The sequence below is a fragment of the Bombina bombina genome, chromosome 2, assembly GCF_027579735.1.
Source record: "Bombina bombina isolate aBomBom1 chromosome 2, aBomBom1.pri, whole genome shotgun sequence".
Lineage (NCBI taxonomy): Eukaryota > Metazoa > Chordata > Amphibia > Anura > Bombinatoridae > Bombina > Bombina bombina.
The window spans coordinates 594,268,087-594,289,349 of record NC_069500.1 but is presented as its reverse complement, the minus strand read 5'-3'; positions in this window follow the sequence as shown (position 1 = coordinate 594,289,349).

The window sequence follows — 21,263 nt, the reverse complement described above, 5'->3', positions numbered from 1 at the left end:
GATGTTTGTTCAGCAAGGTTACCTTCTACAACCAATTTCATGCATTGTTCCTGTCACTACAGCAGCGTGTTTCTGGTTCGATGAACTAGAAAAGGCGCTCAATAATAATTCTTCTTCTTATGAGGAGATTATGGACAGAATTCATGCTCTCAAATTGGCTAATTCTTTCACCCTAGACGCCACTTTGCAATTGGCTAGGTTAGCGGCGAAAAATTCTGGTTTTGCTATTGTGGCGCGCAGAGCGCTTTGGCTAAAATCTTGGTCAGCGGATGCGTCTTCCAAGAACAAATTGCTTAACATTCCTTTCAAGGGGAAAACGCTGTTTGGCCCTGACTTGAAAGAGATTATCTCTGATATCACTGGGGGCAAGGGCCACGCCCTTCCTCAGGATAGGTCTTTCAAGGCCAAAAATAAACCTAATTTTCGTCCCTTTCGCAGAAACGGACCAGCCCCAAGTGCTACGTCCTCTAAGCAAGAGGGTAATACTTCTCAAGCCAAGCCAGCCTGGAGACCAATGCAAGGCTGGAACAAAGGAAAGCAGGCCAAGAAACCTGCCACTGCTACCAAGACAGCATGAGATGTTGGCCCCCGATCCGGGACCGGATCTGGTGGGGGGCAGACTCTCTCTCTTCGCTCAGGCTTGGGCAAGAGATGTTCTGGATCCTTGGGCACTAGAAATAGTCTCCCAAGGTTATCTTCTGGAATTCAAGGGGCTTCCCCCAAGGGGGAGGTTCCACCGGTCTCAATTGTCTTCAGAACACATAAAAAAACAGGCATTCTTACATTGTGTAGAAGACCTGTTAAAAATGGGAGTGATTCATCCTGTTCCATTAGGAGAACAAGGGATGGGGTTCTACTCCAATCTGTTCGTAATTCCCAAAAAAGAGGGAACATTCAGACCAATCTTAGATCTCAAGATCCTAAACAAGTTTCTCAAGGTTCCATCGTTCAAAATGGAAACCATTCGAACAATTCTTCCTTCCATCCAGGAAGGTCAATTCATGACACGGTGGATTTAAAGGATGCGTATCTACATATTCCTATCCACAAGGAACATCATCGGTTCCTAAGGTTCGCATTCCTGGACAAGCATTACCAGTTTGTGGCACTTCCGTTCGGATTAGCCACTGCCTCCAAGAATTTTCACAAAGGTACTAGGGTCCCTTCTAGCGGTGCTAAGACCAAGGGGCATTGCAGTAGTACCTTACTTGGACGACATTCTGATTCAAGCATCGTCCCTTCCTCAAGCAAAGGCTCACACGGACATTGTCCTGGCCTTTCTCAGATCTCACGGGTGGAAAGTGAACGTAGAAAAAAGTTCTCTATCTCCGTCAACAAGGGTTCCCTTCTTGGGAAACAATAATAGACTCCTTAGAAATGAGGATTTTTCTGACAGAGGCCAGAAAATCAAAACTTCTAACTCTTGTCAAGTACTTCATTCTGTTCCTCTTCCTTCCATAGCGCAGTGCATGGAAGTAATAGGTTTGATGGTAGCGGCAATGGACATAGTTCCTTTTGCGCGAATTCATCTAAGACCATTTACAAAGTGCATGCTCAGTCAGTGGAATGGGGGACTATACAGACTTGTCTCCGACGATACAAGTAGATCAGAGGACCAGAGATTCACTCCGTTGGTGGCTGTCCCTGGACAACCTGTCACAGGGGATGAGCTTCCGCAGACCAGAGTGGGTCATTGTCACGACCGACGCCAGTCTGGTGGGCTGGGGCGCGGTCTGGGGACCCCTGAAAGCTCAGGGTCTTTGGTCTCGGGAAGAATCTCTTCTCCCGATAAATATTCTGGAACTGAGAGCGATATTCAATGCTCTCAAGGCTTGGCCTCAGCTAGCAAAGGCCAAGTTCATACGGTTTCAATCAGACAACATGACGGACTGTTGCGTACATCAATCATCAGGGGGGAACAAGGAGTTCCCTGGCGATGGAAGAAGTGACCAAAATCATTCAATGGGCGGAGACTCACTCCTGCCACTTGTCTGCAATCCACATCCCAGGAGTGGAAAATTGGGAAGCGGATTTTCTGAGTCGTCAGACATTTCATCCGGGGGAGTGGGAACTCCATCCGGAAATCTTTGCCCAAATTACTCAATTGTGGGGCATTCCAGACATGATCTGATGGCTCTCGTCAGAACTTCAAGGTTCTTGCTACGGGTCCAGATCCAGGGATCCCAAGGCGACTCTAGTAGATGCACTAGTAGACACCTTGGACCTTCAAACTAGCTTATGTATTCCCGCCGTTTCCTCTCATCCCCAGGCTGGTAGCCAGGATCAATCAGGAGAGGGCATCGGTGATCTTGATAGCTCCTGCGTGGCCACGCAGGACTTGGTATGCAGACCTGGTGAATATGTCATCGGCTCCACCATGGAAGCTACCTTTGAGACGAGACCTTCTTGTTCAAGGTCCGTTCGAACATCCGAATCTGGTCTCACTCCAACTGACTGCTTGGAGATTGAACGCTTGATCTTATCAAAGCGAGGGTTCTCAGATTCTGTCATTGATACTCTTGTTCAGGCCAGAAAGCCTGTAACTAGAAAATTTACCACAAAATATGAAAAAATATATCTGTTGGTGTGAATCTAAAGGATTCCCTTGGGACAAGGTAAAAATTCCTAAGATTCTATCCTTTCTTCAAGAAGGTTTGGAGAAAGGATTATCTGCAAGTTCCTTGAAGGGACAGATTTCTGCCTTGTCTGTGTTACTTCACAAAAAGCTGGCAGCTGTGCCAGATGTTCAAGCCTTTGTTCAGGCTCTGGTTAGAATCAAGCCTGTTTACAAACGTTTGACTCCTCCTTGGAGTCTCAATTTAGTTCTTTCAGTTCTTCAGGGGGTTCCGTTTGAACCCTTACATTCCGTTGATATTAAGTTATTATCTTGGAAAGTTTTGTTTTTGGTTGCAATTTCTTCTGCTAGAAGAGTTTCAGAATTATCTGCTCTGCAGTGTTCTCCTCCTTATCTGGTGTTCCATGCAGATAAGGTAGTTTTCCGTACTAAACCTGGTTTTCTTCCGAAAGTTGTTTCTAACAAAAACATTAACCAGGAGATAGTCGTGCCTTCTTTGTGTCCGAATCCAGTTTCAAAGAAGGAACGTTTGTTGCACAATTTGGATGTTGTTCGTGCTCTAAAATTCTATTTAGATGCTACAAAGGATTTTAGACAAACATCTTCCTTGTTTGTTGTTTATTCTGGTAAAAGGAGAGGTCAAAAAGCAACTTCTACCTCTCTCTCTTTTTGGATTAAAAGCATCATCAGATTGGCTTACGAGACTGCCGGACGGCAGCCTCCTGAAAGAATCACAGCTCATTCCACTAGGGCTGTGGCTTCCACATGGGCCCTTCAGAACGAGGCTTCTGTTGATCAGATATGTAAGGCAGCGACTTGGTCTTCACTGCACACTTTTACTAAATTTTACAAGTTTGATACTTTTGCTTCTTCTGAGGCTATTTTTGGGAGAAAGGTTTTGCAAGCCGTGGTGCCCTTCCATCTAGGTGACCTGATTTGCTCCCTCCCTTCATCCGTGTCCTAAAGCTTTGGTATTGGTTCCCACAAGTAAGGATGACGCCGTGGACCGGACACACCCTATGTTGGAGAAACAGAATTTATGTTTACCTGATAAATTACTTTCTCCAACGGTGTGTCCGGTCCACGGCCCGCCCCCTGGTTTTTTTAATCAGGTCTGATAATTTATTTTCTTTAACTACAGTCACCACGGTATCATATGGTTTCTCCTATGCAAATATCCTCCTTTACGTCGGTCGAATGACTGGGGAAGGCGGAGCCTAGGAGGGATCATGTGACCAGCTTTGCTGGGCTCTTTGCCATTTCCTGTTGGGGAAGAGAATATCCCACAAGTAAGGATGACGCCGTGGACCGGACACACCGTTGGAGAAAGTAATTTATCAGGTAAACATAAATTCTGTTTTCTATATCTGCCCATTTAAGCTAGGACATGCTACATATGCGTATTTCACATAAACAAGACATTTGCTAAAAGAGAAAGAAATGGTTAAATGGCATCCTAGAGCTGCCCATTTAAGCTAGGACATGCTACATATCTGTTTGGAGCTAAAACTAGACATTTGCGGAAAGAGACAATTGAATGGTTAAAGCTCATTCTATATCTGCCCATTTAAGCTAGGACATGCTACATATGCATATTTCGCATAAACAAGACATTTGCTAAAAGAGAAAGAAATGGTTAAATTGCATCCTAGAGCTGCCCATTTAAGCTAGGACATGCTACATATCTGTTTGGAGCTAAAACTAGACATTTGCGTAAAGAGACAATTAAATGGTTAAAGCACATTCTATATCTGCCCATTTAAGCTAGGACATGCTACATATGCATATTTCGCATAAACTTGACATTTGCTAAAAGAGAAAGAAATGGTTAAATTGCATCCTAGAGCTGCACATTTAAGCTATGACCTGCTACATATCTGTGTGGAGCTAAAACTAGACATTTGCTGAAAGAAATAAATGGTTAAATTGCATCCTATAGCTGCACATTTTGCACATTACACAAACACAACTGTTTTTGAAGATTACAGTGGCAATTGTCTAACTAATTAATCATGTTGTGCACAAGTACTCACCAATGAGCCACCCATGGGGAAACTGTCTGGCCTCAAACTGCCACCACAGGGACGACTGTCTGAGGATGCGGGCATCATGACAAGCCCCGCCAAAATTTGCACACACCTGCATAATCCGCATCCGTGCATCGCAAACAAACTGCACGTTCAGACTATGGAAGTGTTTGCAATTTCGGAAGGGCAAGTCATCTTCTGGAGCATGCAGCGCAATGTGGGTGCAATCTAGTGCTCCCAAGACATTGGGCATTCGAGCTATTGCAAAGAATTCCCTTTTCAGGCGCCTCCAATCACCATCATTTTGAGGGAATCCTATGTAATGCTTTCTGACTCATACCATGGCATCCAGAAAGTTGTCAAAAACCACAGAGAAGGTACCCTGAGACAGCCCATGCATATACCCCGCTCCGGATTGAAAAGTTCCGGAGGCTAGGACGTGTATGCAACTTACCATCTTGGTCATGCCAGGGATTGCAGTTTGCATACGTCTACGTGGCTCCATATGAAGTTTAAGAACATCATAAAGGCTAATGAGCTGTTCGCGATTGAGCCTATACTTGTCATAAACCTCGAAGTCGCTCATGTTATCCAAGGTGGGCCTGACCCTGTGAACAGGAGGACCTCTAACCAGATGAGCCCACCTGATTCTATTGTACACCACTCGTGCAACAGCACCAACAGCAACTAACTGCGGATTATCTATATTTGCCAAGCTATGTAGCACAAAGCCACACAGCAGAGCAAACACACAAGGAGTAACAAGGTATGCAAAAACACAAAAGCGATTTGATACAATGTCGATCACAAGGGACGCTTTGGCTTTGTTGTTTGGGGGATTTATAGTGCAATATGTCCAATGGTAGCGTGTTCGTAATTATTGCTGATTGTATTCACTTGATTGTATGTGAGCGGCGCGAATGCTTTCAAAGTGGGCAATCGTAATTTATTACGTTCATATACGTAATAAATACTTATTAAACGCAATGTTATAGTAAAAAGCACATGTCCACGTTAACATGAATAAAAGTGCATAGTTGTGTATAATGTGCATAGACAAGGCATAGAATCTGATCGATCAATGTTGCTGCAATATTGTTTCTAAACGATAAAGTAACTGCTGACATCTGTAATCTTCTATATATAAGTGATTGGCGAGATGTCAATATATTACAAGTCCCATTGAAATCGCAATAATAATGAAGATCTTCCGGCTGACATCTGTAGTATTGTATATATAAGTTATTTGCGAGATGTCAATATTGTACACGTCCCATTGAAATCGCTATAATAATGAAGATCTTCCAAACTCTGGTTTACGTATATGTAGTATTGTAGTATTGAGTGAGAAACTTCCGAAAGGGGCGGTACAGTCCCAATGCTGTAATCTGTATGGTTGAAGCTTAGAATGACTTCATCCTATTAGCAACCTGCCTGTCTAGTTAGAAAATCCTCATTCTGTTGTTGTATTTTACAACATTATTATTGTGTGCTGATTAAAAAGATAAATGTGTGCTTTGTTGTTGTGTGATGCATGTTATGTACATCTATGTATGTATTGTGATTCTCTCCCACATATGCTGACTTATATGAAGCAGTATAGCATTGTTGTTCCTTCCAAAAAGGTGACAGCTCTAATCTGTTCTAATGATCTGTTCTTATTTTACGTAATTCCTAATGGTATATTATGAGTGAATCGGGATGTTAAAGGGACACTAAATCCATAATTAATGTTTGGTGATTCCGAGAGAGAATCCAATGTTAAGCAACCTTCCAATGTAGTTGTATTATGTAAATGTATTCATTGTTTATATGTGTTTTTTGGCCAGAATATCAATGCACATGAGTGAGTATGAGTGAATGGCAAAAGTCATGTATGTGCATCCATCAATGATCATGTGTTGAGCCTATGTAGATATGCTGTTCATCCAAGCATATGAGTTGAATAAATGAAATGTTATAATAGAGGTAAATGAGACGTGTTTCCAATTGTCTACTGTTTGTGAATAATGAAATGTAAAAATTATTTTTCTGTCCGTTTAAATAAGATGTAATTTTTAAAACCAATTTCGTATTGGTGATGGTGATTCGTAGTTGATGTAATGTAATTTTCTTTAAGAATGTGATGTAGTGAATTTCACTCAAGTAAAAGCCATAACTTCATAGGGAAATAGTAATTTCTTGATCTATTTGTCATAGCGGGACTAACGCAAGAAAGAATGAGTTATTACCACAATTGTAACGCTGGTTTTACGAGTTTTCAATTCTATGCATTTTGCGTGCGTTAGGTAAATCTGCCTGTCACGTGCACGAGCACGTCTTCCCCATAGAAGTCAATGGAGGAGAAATATTTCTTGAGAAATAAAATCAAACACTTGGGTGAAAAAGTAGCTAAAGTTTTGTGTAGGTAATGTGCTGTATATTGTTTGTATGTATCGATTTGTGTATGTATGTGATAATATTTGTAGTTAGATGTAGCTATATCAGTGTATGTTCCCGTCTGTCTATGTAAGTCAATAGAAAATGGATTTGTGTGGCTTTTTTTTCAAACACCCGAGATCTCGTAACTTTGATCCGTTCTATTTTGACATGAAAATGTAAAATCTAAAAAATAAATATTGTGTAGTGTAAGTGTACTTTGTGTAATGTTTTTGAAGTGATTTGTGGATGTTTTTGTTAGCGGTATATTAACTACTGGGTCTGGGTTTACGTTATGGATTTGAGCGGAGATGGATATTTTTGTGGCGTTACGTAAACTCGTAATACCAGCGGTAGGGAAAAAGCAGCGCTATGAGGCTTTTTCACGCATAACGCACAACTCGTGATCTAGCCGTTTATTCTACTTTTTAAACAAGTCATCTGTTAAACTGCGTGATGTAAGCACTGGTTATTTTGGATTAACTTTGGTTATCTTCAAAGATCTGTACTGGTGTGGGTTAATCTATTACCATATCTTTCAGTAGTGATCTGATCCATAAGACCTCTCTTCATGTCTCCACCAGAGAAACATATTCAGCTTCAGTAGAGGAATGGGCTACATTAGCTTGCTTATGACGTGCCCAGCTTACAGTTCCACCTCCATAGAAAAATATGTTCCCACTGGTGGACTTGCTATCTGATACATCTTCAGCCCAATCAGCATCTGTATATCCTACTAGTCTAGGATTGCTATTGGCTGGTAGTCTAAATTTTAAATGTGGCAGGTATCTTCCTAGTCTCTTGACTGCAGTCCAGTTTCTTTGTGTGGGTGAACTAGTCTTTCTGCATAGTATGACTACTGCAGTATCTATGTCAGGTCTGGTTGTTGTAGATAAGTATAAAAGCTTACCTGCAGCTTCCCTGTAGCCATTGTTTACTGATAATGGTTTACTTTGTTCCTTTGCTTGTGGAATACATCTTCCATTGGAGTAGGCATTGTTTTAGCATCTTGTAGTCCTAAGCTTTCAAGCAGTTCTAGGATTTTTTCCTTTCAACTAAAGAGAAAAATTCCATCTTCTTCTCTTTCAATCTGCATGCCTAACTAGTTACTTACATTGTCCAGTTGTTTAATGTCCACTTCTTTGTTCAGATGGTGTACTATTTCTCTACTGTCCTTTACATTAACATAGGTCAATATGAATATCCATCTGCATTCTCTATGGCATCTTTAAAGGCAGGAAGGAGTCAGCTTTGCTCTTTACAAAACCTTGACTTGTAAGCATCTTGAACAGTTTGAAACATTTGCTGCTTGCTTCAAGCAATATAGTCCCTTCTGAAGATTACACACAAGATCCTTATTCTTGAAACATACAAATCCTGGAGAGTGTTGCATGTACAGCTTTTCTTCTATTTCTCCATGTAGGAACACAGTCTTTACATCAAGATGTTCTACATGCACCTGACTTGAGACTGTTAAAGTCAAGAGTACTGTTATTGTGCTATGCTTTACTACTGGTGCACATATTGTCATAGTCCTCACCATATTTTTGAGAGTAGCCCTTTTGTGACTAGCCTGGCCTTATACCTCTCTATTTCCATTTCTGCATCTTCCTTGGCTTTAAAAACTAATTTGCAGCATATGGCTTTCTTGTTTTTAAAGAGTTTGGTAAGAGTCCATGTTTTGTTTTGCTGCAAAGCTTTTGTTTCTTCTATTGCTGCATTTCCCCACTTGTTTGCTTCTGCAGCAGGCATCTGCTCCACATCCGTCCATGATGCTAGTTCATATGGTAAGACTAATCTTTCAAAGTAAGAAAGTTGTCTAGCTGGAACACCTTTGTTAGGGTGTGATGAGCGTCTGAGATCTTGCTCTGGAGACATCTGTTCTTAAACTATCTCAGGCTGTGGCTGTGCTGTCTCATCTGCCAGTCCTTTTGAAGCTTCTCACTGAATCTCTTTATCCAGTTCTTTGTGAATAATGTTTACATTTCTTGGTACTGGGTAATATTCATCTTCTACTTTACTATTGTTATCAACTTTAGCTTCTGAGTAGTATCAGGATACTTTTGGTTGCTTCTATCTCTTTCATCAAAGTGTACAATGCTGCAAACAGTGACTCTTTTTGTCTTAGGGTTTTGGATTCTGTACTCTTTACTTCTTGGAGCATAGCCATCCATTACCCCCTCTTCAGGTCTGGGGTTTAGCTTAGATCTTCCTTAGTCTTGGAACATGTGCATAGGCCTTACATCCAAATACTCTAAGGTGCCCTACACTTGGTGTTATTCCATGCCACAGTTCATATGGTGTTGTATATTTAGTTTTGGTTGGCAGCCTTTTTTGCAGATATATGACTGTCAGCACAGCTTTTCCCCAGTGTTCTTCAGGGAGTCCTGCATCTAGAAGCATACATCTCACCATGTCCATCAATTATCTGTTCTTTCTTACGGCAACTCCATTTTGTCTTCACCATGAGTAGCACATTCCTATTAGTGATTTTGCGAACAGTTCACCGGAAAACAGTTCCCGGCGAACATAGCTTGTTCGCGTTTGCCGCAGCGGGCGAACATATGCGATGTTCGATCCACCCCCTATTCGTCATCATTGAGTAAACTTTGACCTTGTATCTCACAGTCTGCAGACACATTTCAGCCAATCAGCAGCATACACTCCCTCCCAGACCCTCCCAGCTCCTGGGCAGCAGCCATTTTAGATTCATTCTGATCCTGCATTCTTAGTGAGAGGAGGGATAGTGCTGCTGCTGCTGATTTTATAGGGAAATTGATAGCTAGGCTAGTGTATTCAGTGTCTACTACAGTTCTGAAGAACTCATCTGATCTCTGCTGTAAGGACAGCACCCCAAAAAGCCCTTTTAAGGGCTAGAACATCAGTCGTTTTTTCTTCTTCTTTGTAATCTAATTGGATTTGCCTGCCTGTCAGCGTGTGTCAGGCTCACAGCATATACTGTGCCTAATTGCTCAGTGCCACCACTCATATCTGGTGTAACATTAGTGTAAATTTAAAAAAAAAACTTTTACATTAGTCTGCTAGTGTAATCTAATTTCAGTTGCCAGCAGGCCAGCCTGCCACTGCCAGCCTGTTTGTCAGGCTCACAGCATATACTGTGCCTACTTGCTCAGTGCCACCACCAGTCATATCTGGTGTAACATTAGTGTAAATTAAAAAAAAAACTTTTACATCAGTCTGCTAGTGTAATCTAATAGCAGTTGCCTGCCTGCCACTGCCAGCCTGTGTGTCAGGCTCACAGAATATACTGTGCCTACTCGCTCAGTGCCACCACTCATATCTGGTGTAACATTAGTGTAAATTGAAAAAAAAAAAAAAACTTTTACATCATTCTGCTAGTGTAATCTAATTTCAGTTGCCAGGCCAGCCTGCCACTGCCAGCCTGTGTGTCAGGCTCACAGCATATACTGTGCCTACTTGCTCAGTGCCACCACCAGTCATATCTGGTGTAACAGTAGTGTAAATTTAAAAAAAAAACAACTTTTACATCAGTCTGCTAGTGTAATCTAATAGCAGTTGCCTGCCTGCCACTGCCAGCCTGTGTGTCAGGCTCACAGCATATACTGTGCCTACTCGCTCAGTGCCACCACTCATATCTGGTGTAACATTAGTGTAAATTTAAAAAAAGGAAAAAACTTTTACATCAGTCTGCTAGTGTAATCTAATTTCAGTTGCCAGGCCAGCCTGCCACTGCCAGCCTGTGTGTCAGACTCACAGAATATACTGTGCCTACTCGCTCAGTGCCACAACTCATATCTGGTGTAACATTAGTGTAAATTTAAAAAAAAAAAACTTTTGCATCAGTCTGCTAGTGTAATCTAATAGCAGTTGCCTGCCAGCCACTGCCAGCCTCTGTGTCAGGCTCACAGAATATACTGTGCCTACTCGCTCAGTGCCACCACTCATATCTGGTGTAACATTAGTGTAAATTTAAAAAAAAAAAAAACTTTTACATCAGTCTGCTAGTGTAATCTAATTTCAGTTGCCAGCAGGCCAGCCTGCCACTGCCAGCCTGTGTGTCAGGCTCACAGCATATACTGTGCCTACCTGCTCAGTGCCACCACCAGTCATATCTGGTGTAACAGTAGTGTAAATTTTAAAAAAATTTTTTTACATCAGTCTGCTAGTGTAATCTAATAGCAGTTGCCTGCCTGCCACTGCCAGCCTGTGTGTCAGGCTCACAGCATATACTGTGCCTACTCGCTCAGTGCCACCACTCATATCTGGTGTAACATTAGTGTAAATTTAAAAAAAGGAAAAAACTTTTACATCAGTCTGCTAGTGTAATCTAATTTCAGTTGCCTGCCTGCCACTGCCAGCATGTGTGTCAGGCTCACAGCATATACTGTGCCTACTCGCTCAGTGCCACCACTCATATCTGGTGTAACATTAGTGTAAATTTAAAAAAAAAAAAAAACTTTTACATCAGTCTGCTAGTGTAATCTAATTTCAGTTGCCAGCAGGTCAGCCTGCCACTGCCAGCCTGTGTGTCAGGCTCACAGCATATACTGTGCCTACTCGCTCAGTGCCACCACTCATATCTGGTGTAACATTAGTGTAAATTTAAAAAAAGAAAAAAACTTTTACATCAGTCTGCTAGTGTAATCTAATTTCAGTTGCCAGGCCAGCCTGCCACTGCCAGCCTGTGTGTCAGGCTCACAGCCTATACTGTGCCTACCTGCTCAGTGCCACCACCAGTCATATCTGGTGTAACAGTAGTGTATATTTAAAAAAAAAACTTTTACATCAGTCTGCTAGTGTAATCTAATAGCAGTTGCCTGCCTGCCACTGCCAGCCTGTGTGTCAGGCTCACAGCATATACTGTGCCTACTCGCTCAGTGCCACCACTCATATCTGGTGTAACATTAGTGTAAATTAAAAAAAAAATTACATCAGTCTGCTAGTGTAATCTAATTTCAGTTGCCAGCAGGCCAGCCTGCCACTGCCAGCCTGTGTGTCAGGCTTACAGCATATACTGTGCCTACTTGCTCAGTGCCACCACCAGTCATATCTGGTGTAACAGTAGTGTAAATTTAAAAAAAAAAAAATTTACATCAGTCTGCTAGTGTAATCTTATCTAATAGCAGTTGCCTGCCTGCCACTGCCAGCCTGTGTATCAGGCTCACAGCATATACTGTGCCTTCTTTCTCAGTGCCACCACTCATATCTGGTGTAACATTAGTGTCAATTTTTTTAAAAAAAACTTTTACATCAGTCTGCTAGTGTAATCTAATTTCAGTTGCCAGCAGGACAGCCTGCCACTGCCTGCCTGTCTGTCAGGCTCACAGCATATACTGTGCCTTCTTTCTCAGTGCCACCACCAGTCATATCTGGTGTAACAGTAGTGTAAATTTTTTAAAAAAACTTTTACATCAGTCTGCTAGTGTAATCTAATTGCAATTGCCAGGCCAGCCTGCCACTGCCAGCGTGTGTGTCAGGCTCACAGCGTATACTGTGCCCACTTGCCCAGTGCCACCACTCATATCTTGTTTAATAGTAGTGTAAGTGTACATTTAAAAATAAAAAAACTATTTTGACTGTGACACATCAGTCTGCTTTTTTGTGTCAGGCTCACAGCGTATACTGTGCCCACTTGTCTAGTGCCACCACCACTCATATTATCTTGTTTAATAGTAGTGTAAGTGTACATTTTAAAAATAAAAAAAACTATTTTGACTTTGAAACATCAGTCTGCTTTTTTGTGTCAGGCTCACAGCGTATACTGTGCCCACTTGCCCAATGCCACCACTCATATCTTGTTTAATAGTAGTGTAAGTGTACATTTAAAAATCAAAAAAATATTTTGACTGTGAAACATCAGTCTGCTTTTTTGTGTCAGGCTCACAACGTATACTGTGCCCACTTGTCCAGTGCCACCACTCACATTATCTTGTTTAATAATAGTAGTGTAAGTGTACATTTTAAAAATAAAAAAACAATTTTGACTGTGAAACATCAGTCTGCTTTTTTGTGTCAGGCTCACAGCGTATACTGTGCCCACTTGTCCAGTGCCACCACTCATATTATCTTATTTAATAGTAGTGTAAGTGTACATTTTAAAAATAAAAAAACTATTTTGACTTTGAAACATGTCTGCTTTTTTGTGTCAGGCTCACAGCGTATACTGTGCCCACTTGCCCAGTGCCACCACTCATATTATCTTGTTTAATAGAAGTGCACTGTCAGTGTACATTTAAAAAAAAAAAAAAGAAATTTTGACTGTGAAACATCAGTCTGGTTTTTTGTGTCAGGCTCACAGCGTATACTGTGCCCACTCACAGTAGCTTGCACGCATAGTAGCACTAACTGAAAAAAATATGACAGGCAGAGGCAGGCCAACCCACAGGGGCCATCGTGGTCGTGGTGCTGTGATTCCCTTTGGCCATAGAATAATGCCCAGTGTCAGGCCACGTACCATGAACACGAAAAGTTCTGATGAAATAGTTGACTTTATAACACAGGACACCCAATCTTCTACAGCTTCCGCTCGTAACCTTGACGCACCATCCTCCTCCTCTAGCTTAGCTTCAGGCACCTCTCAACTTACCACTCGCCCGCCTGCCGCTACCACCGACACTAGCACCACAGCCGCCTCACTTGATCTGTCAGAGGAGTTATGTACACCTCAGTGTGAAGAAATGAGTGATGCGCAACCATCATTGACAGAGGATGTAGATAACTGTGATATGTCTCAGTCAGGCAGTATTACAGACATGGACGACACACGGTGTGATGATGATGATGATGTTGTACCCGCCGTTGCTTCCGTTGTTGAGTTGCCAGATACAAGTGAAGGGGTTGATGATGACGATGCGTCTATGGATGTCACGTGGGCGCCCGGTAGAAGAGAAGAAGAACAGGGGGAAAGTTCAGATGGGGAGACAGAGAGGAGCAGGAGACGAGTTGGAAGCAGGGGGAGGTCGTCACAAGGAGCTAGTGGCACAGTCAGACAGCATTCATCGGCACCCGGGGTCAGCCAGACAGCACGCCAATCAACGCATGCTGTTGACACCACCAGAATGCCGTCATCGCAGAGCTCAGCAATGTGGCATTTTTTTTATGTGTCTGCCTATGACAACAGCAATGCCATTTGCAACCTGTGCTAAAAGAAACTGAGTCGTGGGAAGTCCAACACCCACCTAGGTACAACTGCTTTGTGAAGGCACATGATCTCACATCACAAACGCCTATGGGATGAACACATGAGGACAAGCAGCACACAAACTCAAAGCCGCCATCCCCCTCCTGGTTCAGCATCTTCAGCCACATCAACCACTGCTGTGCTCCTTGCCCCCTCTCAACCATCCGCCAATCCGTCTCTCTTCTGGAGCAGTTCCTGCTCATCTGCCCACATTCAGGTGTCTGTCAAGGACATGTTTGAGCATAAGAAGCCAATGTCACCAAGTCACCCTCTTGCCCAGCATCTGACAGCTGGCTTGTCTGAACTCTTAGCCCGCCAGCTTTTACCATACAAGCTGGAGGAGTCTGAGGCGTTCAAAAAATTTGTAGTTATTGGGACACCGGAGTGGAAGGTACCCGGCCGAAATGTCTTTTCACAAAAGGCAATCCCCAACCTGTACTCGATTGTGCGAAAGGAAGTAATGGCATGTCTGGCACACAGTGTTGGGGCAAGGGTCCATCTGACCACTGATAGCTGGTCTGCAAAGCATGGTCAGGGCAGGTATATCACCTACACTGCGCATTGGGTAAACCTGCTGATGGCTGCCAAGCATGAAATGCCTGGCTCTGCAGAGGATGAGTTGGTGACACCGCCATGACTTGCAGACAGGCCTGCTGCCACCTCCTCTACTCCTCCTACTCCATCCTCTTCCATAACCTCTTCGGCTGAGTCATCTTCTGTTGCTGCTGCGTCTTGCTCCACATCAACGGCACCCCACCAGCTCCCCAGGTACTATTCCACATCCCGGATACGGCAGTGTCATGCCGTCTTGGGGTTGACTTGCCTGAAAGCAGAGAGTCACACCGCAGCAGCACTCCTGTCCACCCTGAATGCACAGGTGGATCAGTGGCTGACTCCGCACCAACTGGAGATCGACAAAGTGGTTTCTGACAACGGAAGTAATTTGGTGGCGGCATTGAAATTGGGCAAGTTGACACATGTGCCGTGCATGGCACATGTGTGTAATCTGATTGTCAACGCTTTGTTCATAAGTACCCAGGCTTACAGGACGTCCTGAAGCAGGCCAGGAAGGTGTGTGGCCATTTCAGGCGTTCCTACACGGCCATGGCGTACTTGTCAGATATCCAGCAGCGAAACAACCTGCCAGTGAGGCGCTTGATTTGCGACAGCCCGACACGTTGGAATTCAACACTCTTAATGTCCGCCTGCTCCAACAAGAAACAGCCGTTAACGAGTATTTGTATGACCGGGGTGTTAGGACAGCCTCTGGGGAACTGGGAATTTTTTTGCCACGTTACTGGACGCTCATGCGCAATGCCTGTAGGCTCATGCGTCCTTTTGAGGAGGTGACAAACCTAGTCAGTCGCACCAAAGGCACCATCAGCGACATCATACCATTTGTTTTCTTCCTGGAGCATGCCCTGCGAAGAGTGCTGGATCAGGCCGTAGATCAGCGTGAGGAGGAAGAGGAAGAGTTGTGGTCACCATCACCACCAGAAACAGCCTTATCAGCATCGCTTGCTGGACCAGCGGCAACACAGGAAGAGGATTGTGAGGAAGAGGAGTCAGAGGAGGAATGTGGCTTTGATGAGGAGGAAGACCAAGCACAACAGGCATCCCAGGGTGCTTGTTGTCACCTATCTGGTACCCGTGGTGTTGTACATGGCTGGGGGGAAGAAGATACCTTCAGTGAGATCAGTGAGGATGAGGAACGGGACATGAGTAGCTCGGCATCCAACCTTGTGCAAATGGGGTCTTTCATGCTGTCGTGCCTGTTGAGGGACACTCGTATAAAAAAGCTGAAGGAGAACGAACTGTACTGGGTGTCCATGCTACTAGACCCCCGGTATAAGCATAAAGTGACTGAAATGTTACCGAATTCCCGCAAGTCGGAAAGGATGGAGCAGTTCAAAAATAAATTAAAAAGTATGCTTTACACAGCGTATAAGGGTGATGTCACAGCACAATGGGAATCTAACAGGGGAAGAGGTGAAAGTAATACCCCTCCTCCCATGACCACGCCGGCAAGGACAGGACGCTTTCCAGACGTGTTGTTGATGGAGGACATTCAGACCTTTTTAACTCCTATGCATCGCTACAGCCCTTCGGGATCCAGCCTCAGAGACCGACTGCACCGACAGGTAACAGACTACCTCGCCTTAACTGCAGATCTCGACACTATGAGGAGCGATGAACCCCTTGACTACTGGGTGTGCAGGCTTGACCTGTGGCCTGAGCTATCCCAATTTGCAATCGAACTTCTGGCCTGCCCTGCTTTAAGTGTCCTGTCAGAAAGGACCTTCAGTGCAGCAGGAGGTATTGTCACTGAGAAGAGAAGTCGCCTAGGTCAAAAAAGTCTTGATTACCTCACCTTTATTAAAATGAATGAGGGATGGATCCTGAAGGGACTGACATTGGGCGATACAATCGAGTAAAAAAGGCCTGATGAGATGAGCTGCCTTGGGCTAAAAATGGTCCACACGCTGCTGTATTTTATCTTCGAATGCCGGATGACTTGCTTGACTTATCCGCCAACAACTAGGATTCAAGCCGCAATGTTTTAGGGCACTTTCTAACTGTCAAACAAATATCAATTTTTCTGGCCGCTGCTACAGCAGCGGCTGCAACAATACCTAATTTTTCAGGCATGTGTACATGCCTAATTTTTCTGGCCTCTGGTGCTGCACTGTGGCTTCAAAACCCAAACCAAAAAAAAGGCACATAACAGGGATTAAACTGCTAAGAATAGTACTACTTAACACACCACTCATATTTGGTGGCACAGTAGATTGCACGCGCAGTGCCCCAAATTTGAAGTAGGAGGACCGACCAAGCATCTTTTTCCATCTCCCGGTTCCTAAAATCATCTCCGGGTTCCTAAAATCGATGCCATACCTGTACTCGATTGTGCAAAAGGAAGTCATGGCATATGGGGTCTTTCATGCTGTTGTGCCTGTTGATGGTCGGGGACCCTCGTATATAAAGGCTGAAGGAGAACAACCTGTACTGGGTGTCCAAGCATCTTTTTCCATCTCCCGGTTCCTAAAAATTATCTCTGGGTTCCTAAAATTGATGCCATACCTGTACTCGATTGTGCAAAAGGAAGTCATGGCATATGGGGTCATTCATGCTGTCGTGCCTGTTGAGGGTCGGGGACCCTCGTATAAAAAGGCTGAAGGAGAACGACCTGTACTGGGTGTCTAGGCATCTTTTTCCATCTCCCGGTTCCTAAAATTATCTCCTTGTTCCTAAAATCGATGCCATACCTGTACTCGATTGTGCAAAAGGAAGCCATGGCATATGGGGTCTTTCATGCTGTTGTGCCTGTTGAGGGTCGGGGACCCTCGTATAAAAAGGCTGAAGGAGAACGACCTGTACTGGGTGTCCAAGCATCTTTTTCCATCTCCCGGATCCTAAAATCCATGCCATATACACGTCCCCTGATAGGGGACACCGCAGTTGAAGGTACCCGGCCACAATTTCTTTGCACAAAAGGCAATCCCGGACCCCAACCTGTACTCGATTGTGCAAAAGGAAGTAACCTTACCATGGGTCCCAGAATGCACGTCTTGTAATTTTCTGTCTGGGAAATTATATATCTATCAAATCTATCTATTTATCTATCAAATCTATCTAACTATCAATCGTATCTATCAAATGTATATTGCATCTATTGATCTATGTAATTCGTATCTATCAAATGTATATTGCATCTATTGATCTATGTAATTCGTATCTATCAAATGTGTATTGCATCTATTGATCTATGTAATTTGTATCTATCAAATGTATATTGCATCTATTGATCTATGTAATTCGTATCTATCAAGTGTATATTGCATCTATTGATCTATGTAATTCGTATCTATCAAATGTATATTGCATCTATTGATCTATGTAATTTGTATCTATCAAATGTATATTGCATCTATTGATCTATGTAATTTGTATCTATCAAATGTATATTGCATCTATTGATCTATGTAATTCATATCTATCAAATGTATATTGCATCTATTGATCCATGTAATCTATGTATCTATCTATCAAATCTATCTATCTCGTGGCCGGACTGTTTTGTGACAGCCACTTGTGTTTCGTCCAAATTTGAAGTAGGAGGACCAACCAAGCATCTTTTTCCATCTCCCGGTTCCTAAAATCTATGCCATATACACCTCCCCCGATAGGGGGAGTAACAGGTATTAAACTGATCAGAATAGTACTACTTAACACACCACTCATATCTGGTGGCACAATAGATTGCACGTGCAGTGCCCCAAATTTGAAGCAGGAGGACCGACCAAGCATCTTTTTCCATCTCCCGGTTCCGAAAATCCATGCCATATACACGTCCCTTGGCGCCGCAACTGCCTCTGGGAACCTTACCATGGGTCTCAGACCACACGTCTTGTAATTCTCTGTCTGGGAAATTATATATCTATCAAATCTATCTATTTATCTATCAAATCTATCTAACTATCAATCGTATCTATCAAATATATATTGCATCTATTGATCTATGTAATTCGTATCTATCAAATGTATATTGCATATATTGATCTATGTAATTCGTATCTATCAAATGTATATTGCATCTATTGATCTATGCAATTCGTATCTATCAAATGTATATTGCATCTATTGATCTATGTAATTCGTATCTATCAAATGTATATTGCATCTATTGATCTATGTAATTCGTATCCATCAAATGTATATTGCATCTATTGATCTATGTAATTCGTATCCATCAAATGTATATTGCATCTATTGATCTATGTAATTTGTATCTATCAAATGTATATTGCATCTATTGATCTATGTAATCTTTGTATCTATCTATCAAATCTATCTATCTCGTGGTTGTGCAAATGGACTGTTTGCGGTTGTTTACGTTGCGTTAAATGGGGAGTTTGGTCTGTCACTGTGAAGCATGCGTAACCCTTACACTACCTGATCGATACAACATCATACCTGATGTTTTAAAGCACGTTATTCCAAACAATTTAGGAATGTTAGGTGATTTATGCCCTTTATGGCTTAAAACCAGACTCTGCATTAACTATGTAATTTTCCATGGGAGTTTTGCCATTGATCCCCCTCCGGCATGCCACAGTCCAGGTGTTAGTCCCCTTGAAACAACTTTTCCATCACTATTGTGGCCAGAAAGAGTCCCTGTTGGTTTTAATGTTCGCCTGCCTATTGAAGTCAATGGCGGTTCGCCCGATTCGCGAACAGTTGCGGAAGTTCGAGTTCGCCGTTCACGAACCGAAATTTTTAGGTTCGCGGCATCACTAATTCCTATATATTAATGTTCCTTACTATTTTTTTCTTTATTAGATCTTGTATGGCATTTTAGTATTTCTTAGCGACATTAGCTTTCTCTTCCTGCAAATCTAAAACAAACACTACATCCTTTTCAAAACCTATGCAATACACATCACCTTTGAAAGAGACTGAAAAACATTTAATGTTGAAAAGTACATCAAAGCCTTTCTTGTTAATGTTGATAGACTTAGCATGTTTGCTTTAAGTTGAGAATCAAATTCAACACCACTTACAGTTATATCTTCATATCTCCTGTTTTACTGTAGAGATAACTTTCCTTTCCCCTTGATTGTAACTACATTTCCATCAGATAGATGCACTGTTCCCTTTGCAATTGCATCAAATTCATCATACAGATAAATGTTTGATGTCATTTGAGTAGATGCCCCACTATCTATAATCCAGTGGTTACTGGGTACTGGGGAATTTAGAATCTGTGACGCAAATACTTCTTTTTCTTTTGTGTTCTAGGTTAACTGGAGTGTAATTGCTTCAGCACTCCCTCTGAAGGTGGCCAATTTTAATGCATTTGAAGCATTTTAGTAGATTATTTTTCTGGGGTACTCTCCTTTGCTCTATTTGACCTTTAACATTGTTGAACCTGATTTTTTTTGTCGGAGGGCTTCAGCTCTTATGGAGCTCATTAAATCCTATAGACTTATTTCCCTTGCATTAAATGTGGACTGATCAAATGTTTAACTGATCATTTAGCACTTGTCCTGCTGTAACTAGTTTTGAAAATTTCACAGGAAATCTCGATCCTGTGATGGATCCCTTTTGAATATATTACCACTTTGTTGGTGCTTAGATCATTGGGCCTACGTGAGCAAACAGAAGATGAACAGCCTTCAGGATCAGAAGGACAGGAGGACAATGCAAAACTAACGGGAATGGACTTTAAATTACGGTTTTATCACAAACAGGGGCATCACAGTATTGCTACATGATTCTCAGCTGTTATAACCTTCATTTAGTCTGCTGCAGCAATAAAAAAGTGACACCATACTGGCTTCTTAGCAATATAACTAAACTGTCTTCCCTCAACCACTGCACTTGTGCTCCATTCAGTTTGACCCATTCAAAACCACTGCTTTATCAATGATGAAAATCAAAAACATTAATGCAAAAGCCTTTTGTTTTTGCCAGAAAACTAAAATTGAAAGCTATTTGGGCTGCATTTATCAATCAGCAGTTGTTGATTCAGAGGCTTATTGTTTCAGGCTCGCCTGAAACAAAAATTAAAACACTCCTTAACCTGTTCGCCACCTAACTGTGAACAGTGCTAACTTTAGGGGAAAACACTTCATCTCAATTCTTTATTATAGTACACCCAATGTACTGTAATCCTCATCCCAGAAGGGGGCAAGATAAACAAAGGACAAGAAATTATTCAAAATCCCCAGGGAAAATAGAAACCAGTAGGTGTATAATGGAAGATGATGATGTTTTGGTTCCCTTTGTAATACCCTTCATTGTAACCATTGATCACTGTGTCCTCAGCTCTCTAAATCTATTACTTTTTCTCCCCTGTTGTACAATATCCTTAACATTAAAAGTTAGGAGGTTGGAGGAGGAGTTAGCTGCATGGCTTTGCTCGTGCCTGCACTGTCCCTGACCAGTTTTCCACCCTGAGGCCATTTGATTTATATCCAGGAACCCCAATAAAGAACATTTGTGAAAATCAAGTGGGAACACGCACACTCCAGATGGAGAGATGCTGGCCACTTATAAATTATATACAGTGACAAACTGC